Genomic DNA, 14,801 nt, shown 5'->3' on the forward strand with positions numbered 1-14,801 from the left:
TCTGCACTGAGCCACACCATCCCCCCAACAGTTAAGAACTAAGCTCCTGACTGCCCGTGCCTGTGGGGGAAGGTCACTCTGTTTGCATTTATCCCATCCATGGTCCCTATTCAGGTGGCCCTGGTCCCTATTCAGGCACGCAGTGTCCACCTGTACACTTGAGGTCATCTACGGCCTGCGGGCATCTGGGGGATTTAAGTGCATAGCGGATAATGGTAGTAACATTTTCTGAGCTTTTTATAAGTTCCCTTTAGTTTTGTGGTTAAACTCTTTATTAGTTGTGCCCCATTAAAAAGGGGAAACTTCTGTTTTATTTTCAGTGGGTAACACTTGAGAGACCAATATCTCTTTATTTAAGAACAAGAACAGAAAATGCTGGAAAATCTCAGCAGGTCTGACTGCGTCTGTGGGGAGAGAATAGAGCCAATGGACGAAGGGCCATCCTGACTAGAAACGTTGGTTCTATTCTCTCTCCGCAGCCATCTCAAACCTGCTGAGATTTTCCAGCGTTTTCTGTTTTTGTTTCGGATTCCAGCATCCGCAGTATTTTGCTTTCATCTCCTTATTAAGAGTTAATTTTGAAAGCACCTTGACTGGACCACCTAAGGCAGTGATTCAAAAGACATAATTCCATATCCACTGACACCCTGGATTAATTAAAGCTTCCTTCTCCACTTGATAGAATAGACAATGAAAAATTATTGCCACTGGAAGGTCAGTCAATAACCAGAGGTCATAGTTTTAAAATCATTGGCAAAAAAAAAATATAGAGGAAAAGTATTTCCACTCTCAGCTCTCAGGATCTGAAATGCCTTATCCAACAATTTGGTGGAAATGAGATCCCATCAATAATTTTAAGATGGGGTTTGACAGCTGCTTGAGGATGAGGAATTATAGGGTTATAGGCAAAAAGAACAGCAACTCCTCTAAAGAACCAGAAAACGTACAATAGGTCAAATGGCTACTTTTCTGTCCTGCAGATTTCTATGATTCTCTATTCATTGAATAGAAGACACATCCCAGTGTAAATATTCACCTGAAGCAAACTCTTACAGGGCGGCATGATGGCACAGTGGTTCATGGCTGCTGCCTCACAGCGCCAGAGAACCGGGTTCAATTCTGGCCTCGGATGACTCTCTGTGTGCAATTTGCACATTCTCCCCGTGTCTGCCTGGGTTTCCTCCAGGTGCTCTGGTTTCCTCCACCAGCCTGTTCTGAAAGCTAGTGTCTTTTGCTACCAAATAAACCTGTTGGACTTTAACTCCTCGATCTTTTCTCCTTGGAGAGACGAAGGATGAGAGGAGACCTAATAGAGGTATATAAGATGTTGAGAGGCATAGATCGGGTGGACTCTCAGAGGCTTTTTCTCAGGGTGGAAATGGCTGCTACGAGAGGACACAGGTTTAAGGTGCTGGGGGGTAGGTACAGGGGAAATGTTAGGGGGAAATTTTTCACACAGAGGGTGGTGGGCGAGTGGAATCGGCTGCTGTCAGTGGTGGTGGAGGCAAACTCAATAGGGTCTTTTAAGAGACTCCTGGATGAGTACATGGGACTTAATAGGATGGAGGGTTATAGGTAGGCCTAAAAGGTAGGGATATGTTCAGCACAACTTGTGGGGCCGAAGGGCCTGTTTTGTGCTGTAGTTTTCTATGTTTCTCTATGTTTCTATGTTTAACCTGGTGTTGTCAGACTTCTTACTGTGTTTCCTCCAACAGTCCAAAGATGTGCAGGTTAGGTTGATTGGCCATGTTAAATTGCCCCTTAGTGTCAGGGGGATTAGTAGAATAAATACGTAGGGTTACAGGGATACGGCCTGGGTGAGATTGTTGTCAGTGCAAGCGCATTGGGCTGAATGGCCTCCACCTGCACGGTAGGGATTCTATGATTATATGAAAAGTAACCCGACAGAGAGGTAGTTGCGAATGGCGACTGCGCAGTTAAATAAGGCCCTGGAATGAAAGCATTGACTCAAACTAAGATATCTCATGAAATTGATATTGATCAGAATTCTCCGGCCGGCAGGATCTACTGGTTGCGCCAGCGGTGCACCCCCTGCTGTGTGTGTTTCCCGGCGGTGTGGGGTGGCTTCAGTGGGAATTCCCATTGACAGCGACGGGGCCCGAAATTCCCGCCACCAGTGAACGGCACGCCGTCTCCCACCGCCAAGAACAACATTGAGGGAAGGCCGGAAAATCTTGCCCACAAATTAATTTAAATTGCAGAAAATTGAGGTTTGTGCTAGGTTATCACTGGAAAGGGGTTGGTAGGTTGATAATTAATAGGGGTGAAGGTGAAGCCAGCTGAGTGGAGAGACTCTGAAGAGCACAATAGAACGAAAGACCTGCAGTTATATAATGCATTTCATGACCACATTTGATTTGATTTGATTTGATTTATTATTGCCACATGTATTGGGATACAGTGAAAAGTATTGTTTTTTTTGCACACAGTACAAACAAAGCATACCTTTCATAGAGTACATAGAGGAGAAGGAAATGAGAGAGTGCAGGATGTGGTGTTACAGTCATAGCTAGGGTGTAGAGAAAGATCAGCATAATATAAGGCAGGTCCATTCAAAAGTCTGATGGCAGCAGGGAAGAAGCTGTTCTTCAGTCTGTTGATACTTGATCTCAGACTTTTGTATCCTTTTCCCAATGGAAGAAGGTGGAAGAGAGTATGCCCGGGACGTGTGAGGTCCTTGATTATGCTGGCTGCTTTTCTAAGGCAGTGGGGAGTGTAGACGGAGTCAATGGATGGGAGGTTGAATTATGTGATGGACTGGGCTTCATTCAAAGCACTTTACAGCTAATGAACTACCTTTGACTGAACTACACAACTGTTGTCGTGTAGGAAATGTGGCTGGCAATTTGCACACAGCAAAGGTCCCACAAGCAGCAATGTGTCAAGGATCAGATAGTCTGCTTTTGTGATGTTGAGGAGTCAATAGTGAACCCCCTTCTCTTCTTCAACATAGTGCCACAGGATCTTTCACACCCAGCTGGGAGTGTAGATGGGGCTTCGGTTTAAAGATGGCGTGGTACAGCGACACAGTGGTTAGCACAGCTGCCTCACAGCGCCAGGGACCCAAGTTCAATTCCCGGCTTGGGTCACTGTCTGTGCGAAGTCTGCACGTCCTACCTGTGTCTGCGTGGGTTTCTTCCAAGTGCTCTGGTTTCCTCCCACAGTCCGAAAGATGTGCTGGTTAGGTGCATTGGCCATGCTAAATTCTTTCTCAGTGTACCCGAACAGGCGTCAGAGAGTGGCGACTGGGGGATTTTCACAGTAACTTCATTGCAGTGTTAATGTGAGCCTACTTGTGACTAATAAGTAAACTTTAACTTTAGATAGTCCCTCAGTATGGCATGGAGTGTCAGCCAAGATTTTTGTCCTCAGGTAAGCATTGACGAACTATCAGGTTGTGAACAGCAAGAGCCAATCACGATACGGGGTGAGTGAAAGGGACGGCAGACTCTTTGTACAGCCTTAACTTCAGTGAAATGAATGACTAATTTGTCGAAGGTAAATGTAATAAATGCTTTCAATCTGTGCACAAATGTAATAAATCAGAAAACAATTGATTGCCGCTTCAGGTTCAAGTTAGTATAGAAACTGCTGGTCTGGGTATGTAGTTTCAATGCAAATGGGAAACAGATGCCTTTTGATTGAGGACGTAAGGTGCTGACATGATTGCAAAGGCACAGAGTTCATTCATTAGTCAGGGAGCAGCTGTTTCCCTATTCTTGTACTTGATGCCGCCGATATTCAGTGGGCTGGAACCAGGGGAGGGAAAGAGTTACTGTCGTTTAGACTCGGCATTCTGTGGATAAGCAAGAGAGGAATGAGAAGCCCCGCCAGCCAAAATAACTTGAAGCAAATGTGTATCAAATGGAATGAGCCATGGTACATTGTGGTGGACATGCAATTTATTATCATATCATAATCATTCTACAGTCAGACAAAACTGATTCGTTCTGTGTTGTGATAACTTCTTCATTACTCAAGTCACTATGGATGATAATTTATATAATATATGTATATATATGGAGCAATAGGTTTTCGATAAAATTTTATGCCAATCCTTGCACTTTGCATTTATCACTATCATATACATATGTGGGGTTCAAAAAACTGCATCCCTCTCTGCACATCATTTTCAGAATATTTATTGTTATTTCTAATTTGTAGCAGATATTTAATAATCTGCATTTAAAACATATAGGAAGTACTTTAACCTGTATTTATTATAAATATACAAAGGCCCCTTTGATCCCCCTGCTCCCTCAGGAAACACCTGAGATGTTGTCAGGGTAATTTTCACTCTCAACCATGAGCGATAAATGGTTGGTTGTGGATTGGCTGCCCGTTATTTGCCCTGCTTGATTTCCCTTCTCAATAACTTCAATTGGATTGAAAGTCAGCTCGGCTGTTATTCCATGCTAACGTTAATGACCAAAGCACCTGGCTCCCATTGATGTCAGAAGGCCCCGGTTTACACATTTTTTTAATGAAGCACCCACTTGTTTCAGGCAGGAGCTCTGGTCGCCTATGTCTAGGTCCTGATCAGCATGGCAGTTGGTGGAGCGAGAGCAGGATGGTAAGTTCTGGACCTTTTGATTTGATTTGATTTACTATTGTCACATGCATTAGTATACAGTGAAAAGTATTGTTTCTTGTGTGCTACACAGACAAAGTATACCGTTCATAGAGAAGGAAACGAGAAAGTGTAGAATTTAATGTTACAGTCATAGCGAGAGAAAGTTCAACTTAATGCAAGGTATGTCCATTCAAAAGTCTGATGGCAGCAGGGAAGGAGCTGTTCTTGAGTCGATTGGTATGTGACCTTAGACTTTTGTATCTTTTTCCCTATGGAAGAGGGTGGAAGAGAGAATGTTCAGGGTGGGTGGGGTCCTTAATTATGGTGGCTGCTTTGCCGAGGCAGCGGGAAGTGTTGACAGAGCCAATGGATGGGAGGCTGGTTTGCATGATGGACTGGGCTACATTCATGACCTTTTGTAGTTTCTTGCAGTCTTGGGCAGAGCAGAAGCCATACCAAGCTGTGATACAACCAGAAAGAATGCTTTCTATGGTGCATCTGTAAAAGTTGGTGAGAGTCATAGCTGACATGCCAAATTTTCTTAGTCTTCTGAGAAAGTAGAGGCGTTGGTGGGCTTTCTTAACTATAGTGTCGGCGTGGGGGGACCAGGACACGTTGTTGGTGATCTGGACACCTAAAAACATAAAGCTCTCGACCCTTTCTACTTTGTCCCCATTGATGAGACAGGGGCATGTTCTCCACTATGCTTTCTGAAGTCGATGACAATCTCCTTCATTTTGTTGACATTGAGGGAAAGATTATTGTTGCCGCAAAAGTTCACCAGATTCTCTATCTTATTCCTGTATTCTGTCTCGTCATTGTTAGAGATCCGACCCACCACAGTGGTGTCGTCAGCAAACTTGAAAATCGAGTTGGAGGGGAATTTGGCCACACAGTCATAAGCATATAGGGAGTACAGTAGGGGGCTGAGGACACAGCCTTGTGGGACACTGGTGTTGAGAATGAACAATGGAACAAGCCTTCAATCTTGTGACAGGGGTCAGTTGATCTCCTGAGTGTTGATCTGGCCCTCCCAAAACCAGAATGAAGAAGCAGCAATACTATTGAAAAAAAATCATACCATTGGATCAATGTCCGGAAGATCTCCCACCTATGAAAATCTCCCTTCCTCCCCACTGCATGTGCATCAAGCACAGACAGTAACAACACATCCTGATGCCTCCTGAGGAAAGAGCAGACAAGGTGACCACTAAGGAACATGGATCAACGTGAGACTCACCAGTCCAGCTCTCGAGCTCTTTCTCCCCCCCCTCCCGCCTGACCCCCCCTCTGACCGCCCCCCGCCCCTTTCCATTAGTGTTTCACAGACACATCCACAGAACCACACACAAGAATAGCACTCACAAAAACAGAGGAGGAGAAAAATGACCAGAGATGCCATAAACAGTGTCTCAGGCCAAGGTACAAAAACAGATGACGGATATCAGTCCTACTCCCACCAATGTACTAAGGACAGCTGACTGTTAATTTGAGAGAGGTGAGCCAAGGATGTGTTACCACAGAACTAATGATGTCAGCCATATGGCTCAGTAGTAGCATTTTCACCGCTCGAATCAGAGGTTGTGAGTTCACGTCCTCCTCCAGAGATTTGGGCCCAAAGCTATGCTGACACTCCAGTGCTGTACAGAGGAAATAATTCACTCAAAGCCATCTTTCAACTCAGGCCCATCTATGCTCTCAGGTGTATAAAGGATTCCATGCTACAGTTTTGAAAATGAGTAGGGTGTTATTATTTTCTCCTGTCCTGGCCGATATTTATCCCATAATCAACATCACTAAAAACAGATTACCTGATGATAATCTCATTGCCAAACACTAATGTGTGAAAAAATATCTGCCATATTTCCTACATTACAACAGTATCTAAACTTCAAAAATACTTCATTCATTACAAAGTGCTTTGGGATGTCCTAAGGTCATGAAAGGCACTATAAATATAAATTATTTCTTTCCTCTTCAAGTTCTCCAGCCCTTCATGAATGGCTGAATTCAATTTGAATCTGAGGCAAATCACGAACCGTTGACACGCCAATATTTTCTTTACCTGCTTTTTGTTCTGCAAAATCATCCTCCCATACACGTACTCCGCACCTACTTTCCTTTGGGACTTCTTTTTCCTCCCACCTTTTTGTGGTTACAAATCTAATTAGTCAAATGTTAGTGCTATCTTTCTTTTATGATGGGCCATTTATTACCTGGACTGGGATAACTGGGTGCAAAATGTTTAGTTAAAAAGTTATAAGTGTCAGAACCAACGAAAACTTGGCAATAAATGTAACACGAGTATATTGGTAATAATTAGTTTGTAGACAAATTGTTATCCCTAGGGAACACTGCCTTGGTTTGAATAAAAAATGGATCCAGACATGAAACAACTCATCTACAATAAACTTTGCAGCTGGATAGCCACTTTAGGTTAGCGTTATGAAGATCTGAAACATTACTGAGTTGGAAAGTAATCTTGCACAAATCCTTAAACAAATGAAGTCGAAATTCTTTGGCCTTTGATAGCGTGTAATGGAATTCACTTAACACTACAAAACAGGACAGACACACTTCTGAATGCTACTGAATCTTGTCACGCGCCAACCAGTTCTTTCCTTGTCCATTATCGTTTGCTAAAACAGAATAGCACTGAGCATTTTCACAGGGTTCCGAACTACAAAGGGACTTTGGGACAGGTGTAATTTAGATTAAAACTTTAATGGGAATTATTTGATGTCTCAGTCAAGTAACAATTCACCCAAACTTAACGTGTCTCTCACAAACAAAACTGCACACAGCAACCTGGAATGTGAGGTTAAAACCAGCGACTGACAGTGTAAAATAAATAGGTCAGTGAATAGACTTGAAAAGAGGATTTAAGTACACGGAGTGAAGCAAACAATCGACCTTCACTCACTCTGCCACAGCCTGCTATACCAACAATTAAAGCCGTGCCTTCTACAGTACAAAACAAACACTTCTGATGTTAAATAGTCCTGAGGGATCTCCAAACTACCCAGGCAGGCAGCCACAAAGCATGTTTTACCACTTTGTGCCCTCGTAACAAACTGATTCTAGTAGGCGTTGAAGAGAACATCTGCTTTTTCAACCAATTCAGATAAAGTAGGGTCTTTAATGTCTTTACACAGACCATTTCCAGTCAACCAGTTTGCAATAATTATGTATGCAGCAAGTTTAAAACGAACACAGATAGGGGGGGAGAAAAATTGGAGAATGGTTTAGACATGCGTGATTTTTATGTCTGTTGGGGGAGGTGGGGGTGGGGATATGCATTTTTAAAAATAAATCAAAATGCATTTTTAACCTATTGTGTACTAAAGCTCCTTTTACGATATTTTTTTTCAGGCCAGAAAAATTATTTTCTTTACTCTTTTGGCATGCTCTTATACAAATTGATTCCTACAATAACCAAAAAAAATACTTCTGCAAAAATTAGATTGCTTACTTTTAACCATTATGTGAGATTTTCCCTGTGTCAAAGTGCAACACATTGGAGAATGGCTTACGTACGTTAATACTTGGAAGAATGTTGCAAATCCACTAATACATCATTCATATTCAGTTACTTGCTTCAACACATTAGAAATGTCAGTCAGATTCATACGATTTGGATGATAACTCTTAAAGGGGGGGGTGTTGTGCCATTTTAGTTTGGATTGTGACGAGCTGCCCCTCTTACTTTACCAATAGTGGATGATTAAAGATTGTCAACAGCGACACTTTACAATGGTAAAGTATGCTGAAGTGCTTCAGAAACAGGGACCAGGCAACAAGCAGGATATTAAGCAGATAATTGGGTAAGGTGATTAAAAGTGCGGTTAAGAAGGTAGGTTTAGAGAAGATTTTTGAAAGCGGGGTGAGAGGGGGCTCGGCAAAGGACTTTAGGGGATCCAGAGGAGAGAAATATCGTTGTTAAAGGCTTTGATTGTGCGGGTACATAGAATCCCTCCAGTGCAGAAGGAGGCCATTTGGCCCATCGAGTCTGCACCGATCACAGGCCCCACACCCGCAACCCCACATATTTACCCTGCTAATCCCCTGACACTAGGGTCAATTTAGCATGGCCAATCAACCTAACCTGAACATCTTTGGACTGTGGGAAGAAACCGGAACACCCGGAGGAAACCCATGCAGACACGGAGAGTGTGCAAATTCCACATAGACAGTGACCCGAGGTTGGAATTGAACCCAGGTCCCTGGCGCTGTGAGGCAGCAGTGCTAACCACTGTGCCACCCCAGTACAAGTGGTGGTTGGAGGGAAGCACAGTTGGGGTGTAGGGTTGCAGAGGGTTGCAGGGGTAAAGTGAGACAAGGCAGTGAGGGAATTATGGGCAAGAATAAGAGTATTGAAATCAATGTGCTGGGTAATGGAGGCTAGCAATGGCAGGGGCAGAAGGGATTTGGTATATCATAGAGTGTGAGTAGCTAACTTCCAGATAGATAGGAATTTGTTTTAGGATAGCAATAAGGCCACAAAGGTATGAATGGGGGTCTCAGCAGTGGAGGCCTAAGGTGGGAAGAAGGCGATTTTTAAAAAATTCACTCATGGGTCATAGACATCGCTGGCTGGCCAGTATTTATTGCCCATCCCAAGCTGTGACACATCTGGAAAGGATGCTTCCTATGTTGCATCTGTAAAAATTACTGAGCGTCGTAGTGGTGTACTGAGCTGTGTAAGAGCTCATTTAATATGCTCGGTGGAATTTCAGCAGGATTTTCACTATCAATTGGGACTCACCAGGGCCTGGTCAGGAACTTCTGTCCGAAATGCTGTCGCAGCATCCAAAGGGCGGCATGGCGACACAGTGGTTAGCACTGCTGCTTCACAGCGCCAGGGACCCGGGTTCGATTCCCGTCTTGGGTCACCCCCTGTGTAGCGTTTGCACACTCTCCCCATGTCTGCGTGGGTTTCCTCCGGGTGCTCCGGTTTCCTCCCACAATCCGAAAGAAGTGCTGGTTAGGTGCATTGGCCGTGCTAAATTCTCCCTCAGTGTACCCGAACAGGCACCCGAGTGTGGCGACTAGGGGATTTTCACAGTAACTTCATTGCAGTGTTAATGTAAGCCTACTTGTAACACTAATAAATCAACTTTAAAGGTTCGGACAAAGCAGATAGAAGGTAAAAAAAACCAAGAGATCAGATTGAAGCCTCCCACTGAAGAGTAAGCATCAGGATCAACATTTCCATTAAGATAAGGAATACCGAACAAATGAAGTAACGTCTTTCTCCTTTCTGGGTAGTGTTGTAAATACTACTGGTGGGACAGATGAGGATGTAAAGATCAGAATTGGGAAATCTAGAGCAACATTCATCACTCTCTCCAACATCTGGAAATCAAGAGTGATCACCAAAGCCACAAAGCTAAAGTCCTTCAACTTCAGTGTAAAGTTTGCTCTCCTTCATGGCTCCAAAACATGGAGGGCCACCAAAACAATGTTGATAAAGTCCAATCCTTCAGCAACAGCTGCCTCAGAAGGATCCTTAGGATACTCTGGCCAAATACTGTCAGTAATATTAGGCTACAGGAGGAGACAAAACAAGACCCAGTGGTCCTCCAAATCACAAGGCAAAAGTGGAATTGGATAGGCCATACTCTGAGGAAGCCATGGAACAACATTACACGGCAAGTTCCCACATGGAACCCACAAGGAAAGAGGAAGCAAGGCAGACCAAGAAACACACAGAAGCAGGATGCAGGAAAGGAGATGAGAGCCGAAGGCTATACGTGGTAACTACTGGAGAGTCTGTTTCTAAATGGGATTAGATGGAGAGAATTTGTCTGTGGTCTATGCTCCATCAAGGAGTGAAAAGGCTAAGAAGAAGAAGATGGAAGAAGATTGAAGCCTCCAGTAGGTATGTCCCTGGAGCCTCGGAATCCTTTGTCTCATTTACCCTCTAATCCTCAGAGTCAGCACCATCCACCTCCACCCGGCATCTTCCATACTCCTGACGCTATGTCAGGAAGAAGGATTCAGGCAACCGGCTGAGGTGAGGGGAGGGTCAAGCTTATCCCAGTTGCTCAAACCTTTGGGTGGGATGGCAGAGAGCTTCCCTCCGGCCCACAAGTGTAATAAGACTGTGAAGCCCTCTTTCAACACCATCTCTTCAACTTTGCACTCCGACAGGCCTGAGCTTGGCAGTCACTATTGCATCTAACTTCACTCATACTGCACTGTACATTCCAATTAAAGCTCAATTAGTGACAAAGAAGGAAAGTGAGAATAATTAGTTCCAAATTGCTGAGTTCCTGAGTCATTCACATACCCTAAGACTGTGGTATAGTATGTGAGAGATGTGTTGTCATCCTGACCAGAATCTTCTCCATTGCAAATCCAACACTTCCCTATTTCTTTAAGTGTTAGAATAACTTTCACATTTGTGTGAGAACCTTTTAATCAATCGTAGGATCCCTACAGTACAGAAGGAGGCCATTCGGCTCATCACGTCTGTACCGACCACAATCCCACCCAGGTCCTTTTACCCCACGCATTTACCCTGCTAATGCCCCTGACACTAGGGCCTGACCTGGCTGGACTTAAGCAAATACCCTTACTTGATGATAGATGGGGAAAGGGTTTTGTGCAATTCACGGGACATCAATCCTTGTTTCTAACCCCTTTGTACAGGTTACCTACATTAAGCATTGCCAGGTCAGCATAAAATGGACTGCCTGTAGAATAAGACTTACTATCACTCCTCGAATAAAGTACCTTTACCTTCATCTCAGAAGATCATTACCTCACTGCACCAATGTCAATTTTTCCCATTTTTCATATCAACTGGGCAGCACGATGGCACAGTGCTTAGCACTGTTGTCTTACAGAGCCAGGGACCCGGGTTCGATTCCCGGTTTGGGTCACTGTCTGTGCGGAGTCTGCACGTTCTCCCCGTGTCTGCGTGGGCTTCCTGCGGGTGCTCCAGTTTCCTCCCACAGTCCAAAAGTGCTGGTTAGGTGCATTGGCCATGCTAAATTCTCCCTCAGTGTACCTCAACAGGCGCAGGAATGTGGCGACTAGGGAATTTTCACAATAACTTCATTGTGGTGTTAATGTAAACCTACTTTTGACACTATTAAATAAACTTTAAACTGTATGACTTCTTTGAGTCAACTTGATGTAATTTTGTGGATTTTTGAGACCTGAATTCTGAGTGGCTAAACTAACTTCTTCAAGATCTTACCATCGTCACAGTGATTACTTTGAGTCAGACTCAAAACTATTACTCCATTTGAACCCACTGCGACCCCTCCCCCAGTTTCAAAACATAATGACTTTTGACGAAACATCATACGTCCATTCATTCTTTTAAAAGGATATTCCCAGCCAACTGTGAAGCATTGAAATATATTGAGATATAATGAGATCCCACTGAGATATGGATGGAATAGCACCACTATAGCCTGGCATTTCAGTCAGAAGAGGGGCATAGATAAGGTGAATAGCCAAGGTCTTTTCCCCAGGGTAGGGGAGTCCAAAACTAGAGAGCACGGGTTTAAGGTGAGAGTGGAAAGATTTAAAAGGGACTTTTGCACACAGAGGGTGGTGTGTATATGGAATGAGCTGCCAGAGGAGGTGGTAGAAGCGGGTACAAATGCAACATTTAAAAGACATTCGGACAGGTACATGGATGAGAAAGGTTAAGAGGAATATGGGCCAAATGCGGGCAAATGGGACTAGTTCAGTTTAGGAAACCTGGTCGGCATGGACAAGTTGGGCTGAAGGGCCTGTTTCCTGTGCTGTGACTCACCTGATGACGGAGCAGCGCTCTGAAAGCTCATGGTACCAAATAAACCTGTTGGACTTTAACCTGGTGCTGTGAGACTTCTTACTGTGCCCACCCCAGTCCAACCCCGGCATCTCCACATCATCGAGGCTTCCAGGAGCAGTAACATTCTGCAGTAGTTTGAGAATTCAACTCAGCGAAAACTTAACCTTCCTCGTTTCCTTGCCTACCAAATTCACTTAAAGCCATTTGCTGCCTGCAAATAGTCCCTTAGGATCAAGAAACCAAAGATTGGTTGCTGTACCAATGGAATGTTGGGAACATGCGCTGTAGCGCGACAAGGCTCACAGCACAGTTCTTGCTCCTCCAACTCGATTCTTCTGGGACTCTCTGTGTTCTCAATATCTACCAAGTTTAATTTTCTTGAGACATGTGTCCTCATTGTGTTTGTCTCTGGCTGTTCCCTGTTGCTCGGCCAGCTAATGTGCAAGAAAAAAAAGTCCAATTTCTTCCAAATTAAGCAGATTAAATGAAGTCTTTAAAACTCACTTATTGCATAACTCTGACAGGTGATTAAGGGAGCACCATAGAACAAGTGAAAGCAGTGATTACCGAGAGAAACCTTAGACTCTTTCTTCTTTCCTTTGCTTTGACACAGCCTGGGTTCTGCAGCCTTTGTTTCACCATCTCCTTCTAATTAACTCAAGGACCCAGTTTACTGTTAGCTGAACAGACACCGGGAGAATTAGGCAGCTCCTCCAGATGCACACTAGGAGGGGAGGTCAGGGTCATCTGATTAATCCTCTCACGGACACTATAGTCTGTTTAAACGTTTGAACAAAACACTCTCTGAGATGGCACAAACCTATCTTTTCGTTCTAGCCACAGCTCTGTGCAACTCTCCCTCTGCGAGGTGCCGTGCGGAGAGGGAAAAAGACAATGGAATTCAATAATGCTGAATGGCTTTGACAGTTAACTGTGACATAATTAACAAAGGAAAATTCAATCATAAGTTTAGAACAGCCAGAGGTGGAATGGGATTGACCTATTGCTCACTAAAGGGGCTACTTGGCACTTAATGCTTTCCCTTGCAACTTAACTCTTATCTACGTGGGGCGAACTGTCCCAAAAACATGACTAAGTGTCATAACGGCGAGAAGACAGGAGCGATCCCCGTCGGTCTCTTGGACGCGCTCCATGCCGCGATTGTCTCACACTATGTCTATGTCTATATACGCACTCTATTGGAGAGTGCGTATTGGTACTTGGGAGCCAGGACCTAAACATGCCGGTGAGCCCTGTTTCAGAGCATTCAGGAGTCATTTTGTGGGGGGAAGAAGACCTCCTCCCTCCCCCCCCACTGCTCATCATCGGTTGCATGTTCCCCCACCCACTGGCAAACATGGGCCATCAGCATTGAGGCATCAGAGTCCTCCCCAGTGGGTCCACCCCTGTATGACCCTCCTGCATGGCCCTCCCTGCATAGCCCCCCCCCCTCCCCCCCCCCCCCCCCCCCCCCACCGTCATTGCCTCCAGTCAGACCCCACCCCCTTGGCACAGCCCCTTGGCACAGCCCCTTTGCACACTGGCAGCACCCAACTGTCGGGATGGTTAGTGGCCACTGCCTGATGGGCACTACCAGCCAGGCCCTCAGGCTTTAATAGCCTCCAAACCCCTCAGGGTGGCCATTGCGCCAGGTCTCTGCTGGTGGAGACCGGTAGTGACTCGCGCCAGTGTGACCTACCACCGGAGAGGTGGGAACATTCCAGGAGAGGGGATGATCGCGTGCCAAACTCGCTAATAAGATTGAAATCCAGTCAATCTCATGCAAAACAGCCTCGTGCCCTTTCCAGGCACGATCCAGTTCACACCATTGGAAAGGGGCCGGGACGATTACAAACCGTTTGGCGCCAGGTTCAAGCCAATTCCCACGCCATTTTCTGGGATTGGTACAATCTGCGCCAGGCGCGGTGAGGTCGGAGAATCGCCCTCATGAGCTCTCTGGTTCTTTACCTCATTGTGGGAGATGCATTCAGTCTGTATTTCCAATCCAATAACATCACCACAAATTTCCTTGGGAGTTCTTCCTGACCGATGGCGTAGGTTTTTAACAGAACCTCGGGGTTTTATTGCCAACCTTGTGCCAAAACTTAGGGGAGCCAGTTGGGAGAACTCCCAAGGAAATTCCCAGTGTTTATGTATGTGATTGCAGTTTCCTAACTTGCTTCCAGTTCGTCCAATAACTAATGTTTTACACACATATTAGGGCAGGTAATTGCTCAACCTGTGCACCAGGTGGCCTTGTTCTAGGATGTAATCCAGCTGTTTACTCCTCCAGTGTAGCATTTTACCATGACACATATCCTTAGTAGATAGAAACTGCATGGGGGCGATTCTCCCAAAAAAATTCCAAGTGCCGAATTTATGTGAAAACTGGAGTAACTCGCGCCAATTATT

The sequence above is a fragment of the Mustelus asterias genome, chromosome 20 (genome assembly GCF_964213995.1).
Source record: "Mustelus asterias chromosome 20, sMusAst1.hap1.1, whole genome shotgun sequence".
Classification (NCBI taxonomy): Eukaryota; Metazoa; Chordata; class Chondrichthyes; order Carcharhiniformes; family Triakidae; genus Mustelus; species Mustelus asterias.